At 49.6% G+C, this 13,584-nt stretch overlaps 1 protein-coding gene across 2 annotated transcripts in view; it reads left to right on the plus strand.

Moving 5' to 3' along the window:
- The window catches only part of PTH (parathyroid hormone), a 321,523-nt gene that overhangs the window by 273,233 nt on the left and 34,706 nt on the right, over nucleotides 1-13,584 (plus strand). The window lies entirely within an intron of this gene.

Below are 13,584 nucleotides of genomic sequence, written 5' to 3' on the forward strand. Positions count from 1 at the left end.
TTTGCTGCAAGCAATGTCAGAGTTTTCTTAAATATATTAATTACTAGGTGATTCATCACGCCCTATGGGCGCTCTTCACACCGTTGTAAGGGGCTATGCCCCCTTAACCCGTGCAATATTTCTATTATATGGAGTATTACCTCCAATCATAATTGTGTGAGTAGTTAAATATTGCACGGACAAAGGGTGTGCGATGGTTAAGGGGTCGAAGCCCCTTGCAACGACGTGAACAGCGCACGCAGGGCCTGATGAATCACCTAGTAGGTGCTGTGGTTGGGGGAGTGGCGGGTGCAGGGGAGATGTGGATGGGGTCTGGGGGAGCCGCGGGTAGGGGCGGGGCGGTTGCAAGGGTGCTGCGGGTGGGAGAGGGGCTGGTGCGGTGGTTCCACGGGTGGGGAGGGTGTGTGGGTGCCGCGGGTGGGGGTCTGGAGCGGGGGAGGAGCGGTTGCCGGGGTGCCTCGGGTGGGGGCAGGTGTGGTGTTGCTGCGGGTGGGGGGGGGGTCCGGAGCCATCGCAGGTGCCGTAGGGGGGGGTGCCGCGGATGAAGCCCGGAGGTACTGTGAGTGGGGGGAGGGGTGTGTAATGCTTCTCCTGCTTCTCCTCCTGGAAGCTGCTAAGCTGTTGTCCTCCCTTTGGCAGTGGCTCTCCCGGAGACTCGCACAGCAGCCAGTCACTATTGTTAGCGCGGTGTCCCAATGCGCCGCATTACAGGGAAGAAGATGCACTCAATAAACTACAGCTCCCAGCAGGCCTTAGCGCAGGAATGCTTTGGCACTAAATGCTGCTGGGAGTTGTAGTTGATTTAGTGCGTCTACTTCCCTGTAATGCGGCGCGTTGGGACACCGACGCTAACAATAGTGACTAGCTGGCGGAACTGACTGACTGGCTGAATCAATGTAAAAGGTGAGAGTGCTGTGCAGTGTCAGTGACACTGCACACCCACTGCACTGCACAGCACTGTCACCTTTTACATTGATTCAGCGTCCAGACATTACCCTCTGCGATATCACCCTCTCTATCCGTTACATTCGCCATCTCGGGGCTTCCAGGCCGGCAGCCCAGGTGCTGTGTTGCGGAGTCAGGGCCTCTGGGGATCTGGGTGTGGCTGTGGCGGGGAGGCACTTCTGTGAGATCATGCGCAGAGGAGGCTCCCGGGCTCAGAGAGTATGCAGCGCAGGGAGGGCTATGAAAGGCTTCCGCTGCGTTGCTTTCAGACACATCTATGCCAGTGGCCGCAGCAGCTTTTGTTGCACCTGCGCCGCGGCTAGGGAGTGGGGATTGTTGATGGCGGAGGGGGCAGGTGGACTGGCAGCAGGACATAGGACGCTGCAGTAAAAGGATTTCCCCCCCCTATCTACAGCACAGAGACTTGCTGCAGATGCAGTGGCATACCCTCCAGCTGCACCTTTTTGGCAGGTACAGTAACTTTTTTTTATGGTCTGTACGGATTTTTGGCTCTCCAAACTTCCATTGAAAGTATAGGAAAAGGGGCGTGGCCACATCACTGTACCCGTGACCACGCCCCCTTTTCGAATTGTAGCGATTTTTATGTGTAAATTGTTGGAGGGTGTGTTGCTGCAGATGCAGTGGGCCTATTTTGGGGTGTAGACCTGGAGCTGCAGCTCCATCAGCCCCATTGTTAATCATGCTCTGGGAACACACAGCAGCCAAAGGGCAGAGCTTCCCATTGGATGTAACCTGTGTGGGAGGGTGTTTCTTGCCCAATCAGCTGTGGACTGGGTGTGATAGACCTGCTGCTAACCCAATGAGAGCTCCTAGCCACGCCCAGCGTTAGAGACACAGGCACAGAGTGACAGATATGGGCTATAATATAGATTATTATTTTGATATATGTTTTTTTTTCCTGCACTTTTCTTACAATCTGCCGTTTAACAGAAGCACGTTATATTATCTATCTTTAATACCAGGAAAAGTACAATGTATTGTTATATCTCATGAGATTTTTATGTCACTGAGCACTTTAGGGCATTTCTAAATTACAATTCAAGATCCCCAGGGTCATCTGAAATATATTATGTTCATCTTTGGTTATTATACAATTACTATGACCATCTATGACCCCTCAATGAGCGTGCTGAAAGATATACAAGAGCAATATTTATTACCATTCAGTTCATTTTGCTGGTGGCAAAGTAATGATGTTAGTGACGTAACCTTTCTAAAAGCGGCACAGGAATGCGCCCGTCCTGCCACCGTGACAACCATTTATCCTACTTGAATAGATTTGAAAACACTTTTAAGGCCATCGACAGGAGCAGTTGTGTAATCATCTTAGCAATGCAACACACAGTATTAACCCCTAAGCCGTGTAAGGCCTCTGCAATCCGGCACATTCCCAGCACAGTGACAGGCTGACCCATTATACTCATTGCTCATTCACCAGTATGGTTATTTCCTGTTGTAACCACATGCCATTTATTGTTGATATATAAGTAGTAATAACAATAATAATAATAATAATAATAATATGGACATTATCACTAATTCCTTCCTAAGAATACAGCAGACACTACACAGGCTCATTATTTTGCTGTTTTAATATTATAATTGCATCACAAATGGAATTACTGCACGAAGTACTCTATAACACTTGAGAGTACAAAAGTTGTGATAAAATTAGTTCCATAATAAAAGTCCCAAGACAGGGAAGGGTGCCTTCAGTTTTGGAATCACATCATAGGCAAACGCAAAGGGAGTTCCAGTTGCCTGGAACCCCCCCTCCCCTCATGGCCAGCAAGTCAGATTATGACAACTATAGCAACAGAATATAGGCCCTCATTCCGAGTTGTTCGCTCGCAAGCTGCTTTTAGCAGCTTCGCACACGCTAAGCCGCCGCCTACTGGGAGTGAATCTTAGCATAGTAGATTTGCGAACGAAATATTAGCAGATTTGCGAATAGAAATTTCTTTGCAGTTTCCGAGTAGCTCGAGACTTACTCTGCCACTGCGATCAGTTCAGTCAGTTTCGTTCCTGGTTTGACGTCACAAACACACCCAGCGTCCGCCCAGACACTCCCCCGTTTCTTCAGACACCCCCGCGTTTTTCCCAGAAACGGCAGCGTTTTTTCGCACACTCCCATAAAACGGACAGTTTCCGCCCAGAAACACCCACTTCCTGTCACTCACACTACGATCACCAGAACGAAGAAAAAACCTCGTAATGTCGTGAGTAAAATACCAAACTTAATAGCAAATTTACTTGGCGCAGTCGCAGTGCGGACATTGCGCATGCGCATTAGCGACTAATCGCTCCGTTGCGAAAAAGAAAATAACGAGCGATCAACTCGGAATGACCACCATAATACGATTACTAGAGCTGCTGCCACAACGTGCAGTTTAAGAGACAGAGCGGAGCTGCTGCACATGCCCAGTGGAAGCAGTTTCTTCTACTCTACCAAGTTTGCTGTGTGTGTGGATCTGAGCCCTCAATCAGTGCACTGGACCAGAGAGCAGCTGCCAAGAAGAAGAGACAGGAGCCTTACCATGAGGTGGGAGAATGTGTGCTTAGAAAGTGCAGTTCTGTCTATAGTGTTAAATATTAATACTGTATTCAATACAGTATCCAGTGTATAAAAAGACTTCCCCCAAACTCCCACACTTGCTCCAATGTTCCACAGGGTGGGAGATTGTGGACTGTATTTCGAAACCCCCCTCTAGAAATCCTGCGTTTGCCACTGTGCATTGTCAAGCCACATAGATCACTTGGAAAAAGCCAATAGCGTGAAAGTTTGTAATGCAATGCTGGTAGCCATTGTAATGCTCATTGGCTTGCAGGATGATGGGAAACCGGCTTTTCTCCGTTTCCTCCCAGGCCAGTAGCTACCTCCGTGTAGCATAAATAATCCAGGCAAACGTTAGGGAACACTGCATGGGGAGATTCCTAGCCCAAGTTCCGGCTGCATTTTCAATACTGTAGCTAGAATGGGCAGACACAACTGTTCTGTGGCATTGTATTGTTCAGAAACGTATTGCTAAGAAGCTGATACTAAGGTTATTCCAGCACAATGCTCAGTTTTATCTACCCCTGACAGAGAAATAGGGGCAGTAAAAACGACATTTAATTGATTAACAAGCTTAAAAAAGCAATAACTCATTCAACGGGGCACTTGAAGAACTCTGGAAGATGAGGTTTCAACTAATGGAGTATCCAGCATGGACAATGGGTGCGAGATGCGCATTTCTCAACTGCAGCCCCGTTACTTATGGGCCTGTTCCCATGGGGAGCGCCCGGTACTGCTACTTTCTCTTATAAATTATTTCCTTTTGCATTTTTTATTTTTATATAAGTGGGTAGGCGCTGGCACTGGGAGTTTTGCCCGTCATAGCTGCTGCAAATATGGATATGTTACAGAGTGCTAACGGCATTGCAGTGAAGGCCTAATTCATGTGGTGCACACGGGCCCCTGGGTCCAGGGGGGGCCCACACTGCACCCATATTTTAATACCTTTCCGGAGTCCAGCGCCGGGCGCTGTCTTGCGGCGAAAATCGCATCCATAATGATCGCCGCACATACGTAGTAGACAAATTGGTCTCCGGAACATGGCAGGCACCATGTTTCCGGAGACCTGCTAATGCGCAGTAGACTCCGGCACATGGAGGGGGGCCAGCCGGAGGTGCACACGGGCCCCCTCCTCTATTAAAGCGCCCCTGAAGCTTTCTAATGGTCATGGCTCATCTAGCCTTTGTTTTTAGTCTGCTTTTATTGTGTCTACCTTGTATGTCCCTATATTATGGAGAAAATGCAGGCGCACACTCTAAACAGTAAGAACTCTAGTAATTAGAAGCAATTTAACATGAAGCAAAATTGAGGTTCTTAGCATAATTTTTGGCCCAAAACATGGCCCCACCTATCGTGGCCTGGTGACCTCATCAGGTGGGTCCTTAACATTCCTAAAGATCAAGTCCCCGATCAACAACAGGGATAATAATAATGATAAAGTCCTTCTGTGCTTAACTCATTATCTGTTGTGGGAAGGAACATAAAATGTAAACTTATTGTGGACTTGGGATATATTACTTTATTTCTGTATAAAGTAACATTCCAACTGTAAGGTACCAGCATAGCTCTAGAAGTCCTCCAGCCTAGAGGATAGACTATTGAGCCTGACTTAGACCCGGACGGATGTAGAACATTGGGCACAAGCGCCTGCTGTTCTACATCCGTGCATATGCCCCAATGATTACCATCAGCGGGCGCAGCTCAGAGTTGCATGGGGATCTGTGCACTTCCGCTAGGCATTCCTCAGCTTTATAAACAATAATAGTTTTCTTCATAAACCTGTCCTTGCTAGAAATTCAGTTACATTCAGTGACTGCTATCCTGGTTCGAAGGAGGTGTCCCCCCTCCTGCCGTGTGCTGCAGCCTGTCACACATTGAGGTCTAAGCTGGGTCCAGTTGTGTCATGTCACTGCCATCTGTGCCCGACCTGGTCGCATCTGGTATCCCCGAGACTAATGCTGGCACTGCTGCATGGGTGTCTGCAGCTTGTTCTCCTGTAAGTTCCTGTGGGGACGGTGCATGGGTCCGGCCATCTTGGGTTCTTCCCACATAATTATATCTGGCAATAAGATTCAAGTAGCCATGCTCACAAGACCTGTTCAGCCAATAGGAGCTGGGAGCACCCTATTTAAACCATCTCCTGGGTCCAGACCATTTTCTTTCTTTTTTTTAAATCAAGTGATTTTTATTGAGTTTTGTGTCACAGAAACATAACAAAACATCAACATTGAAAATTAACTATAACAATAACAATTGCCATCAATAAACAGATATTTTCAGATCACAATTTGGTGTGCGTGTTAATTCTTGTCGTATATATATCCACGACAAAGAGTATCCATATTATTACAAATGTCGCTCAGGTACTTAATACCTGCCCGCCCAGCCTTGTGCTACTCCAGCGATCCCACATCTCCGTAAATCGAGAGGTGGAACCCCGTATTTTATACATATGTCTCTCATGACGAATTACCTCGTTCACCAACGCCCTCCAGTGCTCCACCCTAGGTACACCAGCAGAGAACCAGACCCTAGCGATAACCACCTTAGCTAGCGTAGTGAGACACAGGACATATTTGTACAGTAAAACAGAGTGTGTTTCCTCCAAATCTAACCCAAATAAACATATACCAGGATCTAATGTAGGAACGGACGGTGCTGTCATGATCACATCACACCACACTTTACGCCAGAAAAGGGAAATCTCAGGGCAATCCCACAGTAAGTGCCAAAATCCGGCATCGGCTGCCCGACACCTTGGGCAGGTAGAATCTTCCCTAAGACCAGCCCTCTGCATAGTAACCGGAGTGCGATAGGCCCTGTGTAGAATGTAGAAAAAAAAACCTGTTTATACCTTATACATGGCGTAGTGTATTTAAGGGAACTCATAATCTGGAGCCACTGCTCATGGGACAATTGCCCCAAATCAGTCTCCCATTTAATACGGAGATTATTTAATAGATCGGGATAGCTATTATTATTTAAAGCAGCATATATGGTAGACACCTTCCCCCTCTGACTCAAAGAAGTAAGCAGCGTCCTAACAGGTGAGTCAACAATCAATGGTGGGCCGTGAGGGAATTGGGTCTGTACAGCATGTCTAAGCCGAAAATACCGGAACATAGCAGTGTTAGGTACATCAAATTCGATCTTCAGTTGCTGAAATGACTTCAGCACTCCACCGTGGTATAGCTGACCCAGTGCCATGACACCCCTAGCAATCCATATATTATCTAGCGACATCTCATATAGCTCAGGGTATGCACTATTGAACCACAGTGGGGTACAGGTATCATGTCCCTCCCAATCATATAAAGTGTGCGCATAGCGCCAGATAAGCAAGGCTTGACGTAACAGGGGAGGCAAGCCAGACGCTGAGAGACCAGAAAGGAGAAGCTGAAGAGGAGAGAGAGAGAAAGCAGGAGAGCACTCCGTCCGCTCAGCCAGAAACCCCCTCACCGTAGCACCCAGAGAATCCCCGGTCCATTCACTCAGATGGGCCAGCTGAGCCGCCACATAGTATAGTCTGAGATCCGGGAGACTTGCCCCGCCGGACATCTGAGATCTGCATAGTGTTCTGATAGAGACCCGCGCTGTCCTGCCACTCCATATAAATGAGGATAAAACTCCCTCAATAACAGTAAAGATCTTCTTGGGGAGGTAGACCGGGGAATTGTGCAGAACATAAAGGAACTTTGGCTGCATCACCATTTTAAATAAATTTACCCTACCCAGGACAGACAATGGTAATTTTTTCCAGCTATGAGCCTTCTCTTTAAATGTCGCTAATATGGGGTCGATATTTTGGGCCACATAGCTACGCGCCATAGGAGTAATCCAGATGCCTAAATACTTGAACCGCAGTGTCCATTGCAAAGGATACGCCCCCCGTGCGTTTTCAGGGAGAAGGCCAGAAATAGGAAAAATGTGGGATTTGTCCCAGTTAATTAGCAGACCGGAAAAGATACCAAAATTCTCCACTACCTGTAACACTGTTTGTAGGGAGTCATCAGAGTCCTGCAGGAAAAGAAGCATGTCATCCGCGTATAGCGCCACCACATCTACATGACCCCCAATCTCAACTCCCTTGACCCCGCCATTACTGCGCAGTAGGGCGGCCAACGGCTCCACGGCGATCGCAAACAGTGCAGGAGATAGGGGGCAACCCTGTTGAGTGCCCCTCTCCAACGCAAAAAGCTCAGACGTGAAACCATTGGCCGTCACACGAGCCACAGGCAAGGAATACAACAACTGGATAAAGCTAATAAATCGAGGTCCAAAAGCAAATTTCTCCAGCACCCCCCACAGGTACCTCTATTCTACGGAGTCGAACGCTTTGGCCGCATCAAGGGACACCACCACCGCGTCCGACCCCACCATATCACTTCTCTGGAGATGACAGAACAATCTACGCAGATTTTGGGCCGTGGATTTACCCGGCATAAAGCCAGTCTGGTCTGGATGAATTATTGTTGCAATTACCAAATTCAATCGAGATGCCAAGATTTTTGCCAGTATCTTGACATCAGTATTGAGGAGGAAGATGGGTCGATAAGACTCGGGGAGCAGGGGGTCTTTCCCTGGTTTCAACAGGACAATTATATTGGCCTCGGCCATAGAACGCGGGAGAGCCCCACCCTCTAAGAGTAGTTCAAACAATTGTAAGAGATAGGGGGCAAAAAACGTACTGGGTCCAGACCATTTTCAGAACAATTTTCTTCCAGAGAACAGTCTCCTCGCTGCAGTGGCTTCCAGTTCTGTACCCACATCCAATTCTGCCTCCAGTAATCTGCATCCACAAATTGCATCTGTATCTGATTCTGCCACCAGTGACCTTCATCCACAAAGTGCATCTGTATCTGATTCTGCCTTCAGTGACCTGCATCCACAAAGTGCATCTGTATCCGATTCTGCCTCCAGTGACCTGCATGCACAAAGTGCATCTGTATCTGATTCTGCCTCCAGTGACCTGCATCCACAAAGTGCATCTGTATCTGATTCTGCCACCAGTGACCTCCATCCACAAAGTGCATCTGTATCCGATTCTGCCTCCAGTGACCTGCATCCACAAAGTGCATCTGTATCCGATTCTGCCTCCAGTGACCTTCATCCACAAAGTGCATCTGTATCTGATTCTGCCTCCAGTGACCTGCATCCACAAAGTGCATCTGTATCTGATTCTGCCTCCAGTGACCTGCATCCACAAAGTGCATCTGTATCCGATTCTGCCTCCAGTGACCTTCATCCACAAAGTGCATCTGTATCTGATTCTGCCTCCAGTGACCTGCATCCACAAATTGCATCTGTATCCGATTCTGCCTCCAGTGACCTTCATCCACAAAGTGCATCTGTATCTGATTCTGCCTCCAGTGACCTTCATCCACAAAGTGCATCTGTATCCGATTCTGCCTCCAGTGACCTTCATCCACAAAGTGCATCTGTATCTGATTCTGCCTCCAGTGACCTGCATCCACAAATTGCATCTGTATCCGATTCTGCCTCCAGTGACCTTCATCCACAAAGTGCATCTGTATCTGATTCTGCCTCCAGTGACCTTCATCCACAAAGTGCATCTGTATCCGATTCTGCCTCCAGTGACCTTCATCCACAAAGTGCATCTGTATCTGATTCTGCCTTCAGTGACCTGCATCCACAAAGTGCATCTGTATCTGATTCTGCCTCCAGTGACCTTCATCCACAAAGTGTATCTGTATCTGATTCTGCCACCAGTGACCTTCATCCACAAAGTGCATCTGTATCTGATTCTGCCTCCAGTGACCTGCATCCACAAAGTGCATCTGTATCTGATTCTGCCTTCAGTGACCTGCATCCACAAAGTGCATCTGTATCCGATTCTGCCTCCAGTGACCTTCATCCACAAAGTGCATCTGTATCTGATTCTGCCTTCAGTGACCTTCATCCACAAAGTGCATCTGTATCTGATTCTGCCTCCAGTGACCTGCATCCACAAAGTGCATCTGTATCCGATTCTGCCTCCAGTGACCTGCATCCACAAATTGCATCTGTATCTGATTCTGCCACCAGTGACCTTCAGCCACAAAGTGCATCTGTATCCGATTCTGCCTCCAGTGACCTGCATCCACAAAGTGCATCTGTATCTGATTCTGCCTTCAGTGACCTTCATCCACAAAGTGCATCTGTATCTGATTCTGCCTCCAGTGACCTGCATTGACAAAGTGCATCTGTATCCCATTCTGCCTCCAGTGACCTGCATCCACAAAGTGCATCTGTATCCGATTCTGCCTTCAGTGACCTGCATCCACAAAGTGCATCTGTATCCGATTCTGCCTCCAGTGACCTTCATCCACAAAGTGCATCTGTATCCGATTCTGCCTCCAGTGACCTACATCCACAAAGTGCATCTGTATCCGATTCTGCCTCCAGTGACCTGCATCCACAAAGTGCATCTGTATCTGATTCTGCCTCCAGTGACCTGCATCCACAAAGTGCATCTGTATCCGATTCTGCCTCCAGTGACCTGCATCCACAAAGTGCATCTGCATTCGTTCAGTGTGCATATATCTCAAGCATCTATTATCTGGGCTGTCCCGTACAGCACACTCAATCCAGGAAGGTGTCCCATTATATACATCCTGCTCTCAGCCCTGTGTAGTGCACCAACATCCATTCTCTTGCAGGCTGTCATCAGTACTATGAAGTGCTGCAAGCAGAGGCGTAACTAGGGTTTTCGGAGCCCAGGGCAAGATGAAGAGTGGCGCCCCCCCCCCCCTCCCCCCCCCAAAAAAAACCAAAAAACACACACACAGAAATAAGTATGTGAGCGCGCCCTGAAAAAATGGGTGTGGCCACTGAATATGGGGTGTGCCAACATGACTATCACCTACCCCGTGTCGCCTCTCAGCACACTATCACCTACCCTCAGTGGCGTGCGGTGAGGTCAGTGGCTGGTGAGGCACTGCAGCCATAATGACTGTCGAGTCCCACCAACGATTCCTACCACCGCAGAGCCAATGCCCGCTACTGCTAATAGTAGTGCAGAGGGGTTTGGTATGCTTTAAATACAAACGGGATCCCGGGGGTCAGAATACCGGCAGCGGCATCCCAACCATCAGAATGCCGACAGGTCCCTTTAAAGTACCCTAACCCTCCCATGCACCCTACCCTAACCGTCTCTAGTGGGTGCCTAAACCTAACCCTCCCCGATGCCTAAACCAAACCCTCCCAACTTGGTGCCTAACCTCCCCTTCTATGTGCCTAAACCTAACCCTCCATCCCCAGTTCTTAACGCTAACCTTCCCGTTCCTGCACCCTAAGCCTAACCCTCCTTCTCCTGCCTAAACCTGACCCCCCTGCGGCAGGACACCGGTGCGTCCCACTAAAAGGACATTCGGGAATCCGGCTGTTGGTATTTTGATACCGGTATCCCGAGCGGCGTCGGTATTTAGACGCCGGACTTGTGGTGCCCTTCAGGATTTTGGCGTCAGGAACGTATATCGCCCGCCGGGATCCCGTCCGTCAGGAACTTAACTGCATCCCGTGCAGAGTAGGGGGCAGGCAGGGACTACTAGAAGGGGTGGCAGGATGGCAGTAGTGGTGGGAAGAAGTGGGCAGGATAGGTGTAGAGGGGACTCGGCGAGTATAAGTTAGTATAAGATGAACAAGGATCTCACCTCTTTACAGCTCACACAGGACGTACACTCGGACAGCCAGAGTGGAAGTGATAGGTCCAGCTCCTCCGGCAGCTCACACCCATCTCTTTCTTGCACTATCCAGCGGGGCTAGGACAAAGAGGTAGACCACTGCCGTAACTAGACATTTTGGTGCCCTGTGCCAGAAAGAGAATTGGGGCCCCACGGGCAAATGCAAAAAAGGGACAGCGTGCGCCATAAATATGGTGGCAGGGGCATGGCCACAGAATAGTTCCAATTCACATTATACCATACAGTAGTACTCCTTATACAAGTTACACCACACAGTAATGTCTGTACGTCACTTTACACCGCACAGTAGTGTCCGAAAGTCACATTACACCATAAAGTAGTACTCCTTATACACATTACACCACACAGTAGTGTACGTAAATCATATCATACCGCACAGAAGTGTCTATTATTCACATTGTGCCGCACAGTAGTGTATTTTGTTCACATTACACTGCACAGTACTGCCCCATTTACACATTATGCCATGCAGAGCACCTCCATCTCATTCCTCAACCTCCTCCTCATACATCCCTGACATTGAGGGCATGCTGGCCCTTGTGGTTCTTCATCTATAAAGTCACCCTGCTCTCTTTTAATCTATACTGTAAGCGTTCCGTCAGTGGGGTGATGTTGTGAGTGAGTGAGTGAGTGAGTGAGTGAATGGTTGGTTCTGTTGCTGAGGGACGTTGGAGACCCACAAATGGTGTTGGATGAGGTACATTGCTGCTATGAGCCGCCTACAGGTATTAGTGCGGGGACATGATGGGAGGGGGTGCGAAAGTGAGTGGCTGGGGACAGGTATCAGTGAGGGAACACGGGGTAAGGGGGTGTGGATGTGAGTGGCTGGAGACAAGTATCAGTGAGGGGACATGGAGTAAGGGGTGTGAGTGGCTGGGGAAAAGGTATCAGTGAGGGGACAAGGGAGTAGGGGTGTGAAAGGCCGGGGACAGAAAAGCAGCACATCTGTGAGATGCAGGGAGGTTGCCAGGCCTGCTGGTCAGCAAGCCGCTACTAGCGGGAGAATAAGATCTGCAGCTCGTCAGAAAGCACAGCACAGTTACCAGCCCTGCAGGTAATCACTTCATGTGCTCTGCACAACACAGGTGACCCGCATCTTGTCACCTGCCAGGTTCTGTTGAATCTACTGCAGCGCGCGATGGGATACAGCGCAGCTCAGAGGAGGAGGGAGACTGGAGGTAGGGGAAAATCCTGTACACACTTATCCAATACACATATACATTTTCATACTCATCATGCCATCCCTATTCCCCTCCCTGATTCCTCATACACCCATCCTACTCCCCCCCCCCCCAAAACACTCCTCTGTCTTCCCTCTTTTTCTTCACCTCTACCCACTCTGCTCATTGTGCTTTTGTGCTGTTACTTTAGTTTAGTCCTCCACTCCATACTTACCGACATTCTGGCTGCTCTCTGCGGGAGAGAGCAGCCAGGTCGGCTCAACAGGCGGGCCGGGAGCACTTTGACGAATGGAGGGGGTGGACCGGAGGCAGTACGGAGGCGGAGCAAGGGCGGGATGGGGGCGTGGTTACGGCTATGCCTTCTTTAAGCCACGCCCCCCTCTGTAATGCCGCGATCACCGGCATTACAATGCAGGGGGCGTGGCTACGATGACTCGATTCAGCAAGAATCGCGTCATCGTCTGCCCGGACCGCCCACTTTACACACAAAGTGGGCGGACAGGCAGGGGGGACCCCGTCAAATCGGGAGACTTGCCTGCTCTTCCGGGGGGCCGGGAGGGTCACCCGATTTTCGGGAGCCTCCCGGCCATTCCGGGAGAGTAGGCAAGTATGCTCCACTCTCCACAATCTCCAGTTTCCCCCTTTCATTACATCTGAGGTGCGCTGTATCCCCCATCGCATGACACCCTGCGATACAGCGCTACTTTTTCACCCCCACTCCCAAGGTGAGAGCAGGTAAATATTTTTTTATAAATCTGACCTGCTGCAGCGCTGATCTTCCTGTGCTGGCCGTGCTGTTTCCATGGCTGGGAGCTAGGTTATAAGGGCCCCACAAACAAGAGGACGGAGAGAGAGGAGCGGAAAGCAATCCCCCCCTCCGCACCAGCCATGATCAGCTCTGACTACGGCATACAGGCCCCTGAGCGCGGTTGTCACTGGGCTGCTCTGGGAGTGGGGCAGTTCCTCCTCTGCAGCCCTGCATGTGATGCAGCCATACAACAGGTATGGCCGCGGTTGTGTACTCCATCGCGCGCGCGGAGGGGGGAGACGGGGACAGGGACGGGACTCTCACTTGTGTAAGCTCGGCAGGGAGGGGCGGCGTGAGTGGTAGCCGGCCCATGGGAGGGAGGTGGTTTGGGGACGGGTTGCCACTCCAGCCCTCCCCACTGTCTAATCACAG

The sequence above is a fragment of the Pseudophryne corroboree genome, chromosome 11 (assembly GCF_028390025.1).
Source record: "Pseudophryne corroboree isolate aPseCor3 chromosome 11, aPseCor3.hap2, whole genome shotgun sequence".
Lineage (NCBI taxonomy): Eukaryota > Metazoa > Chordata > Amphibia > Anura > Myobatrachidae > Pseudophryne > Pseudophryne corroboree.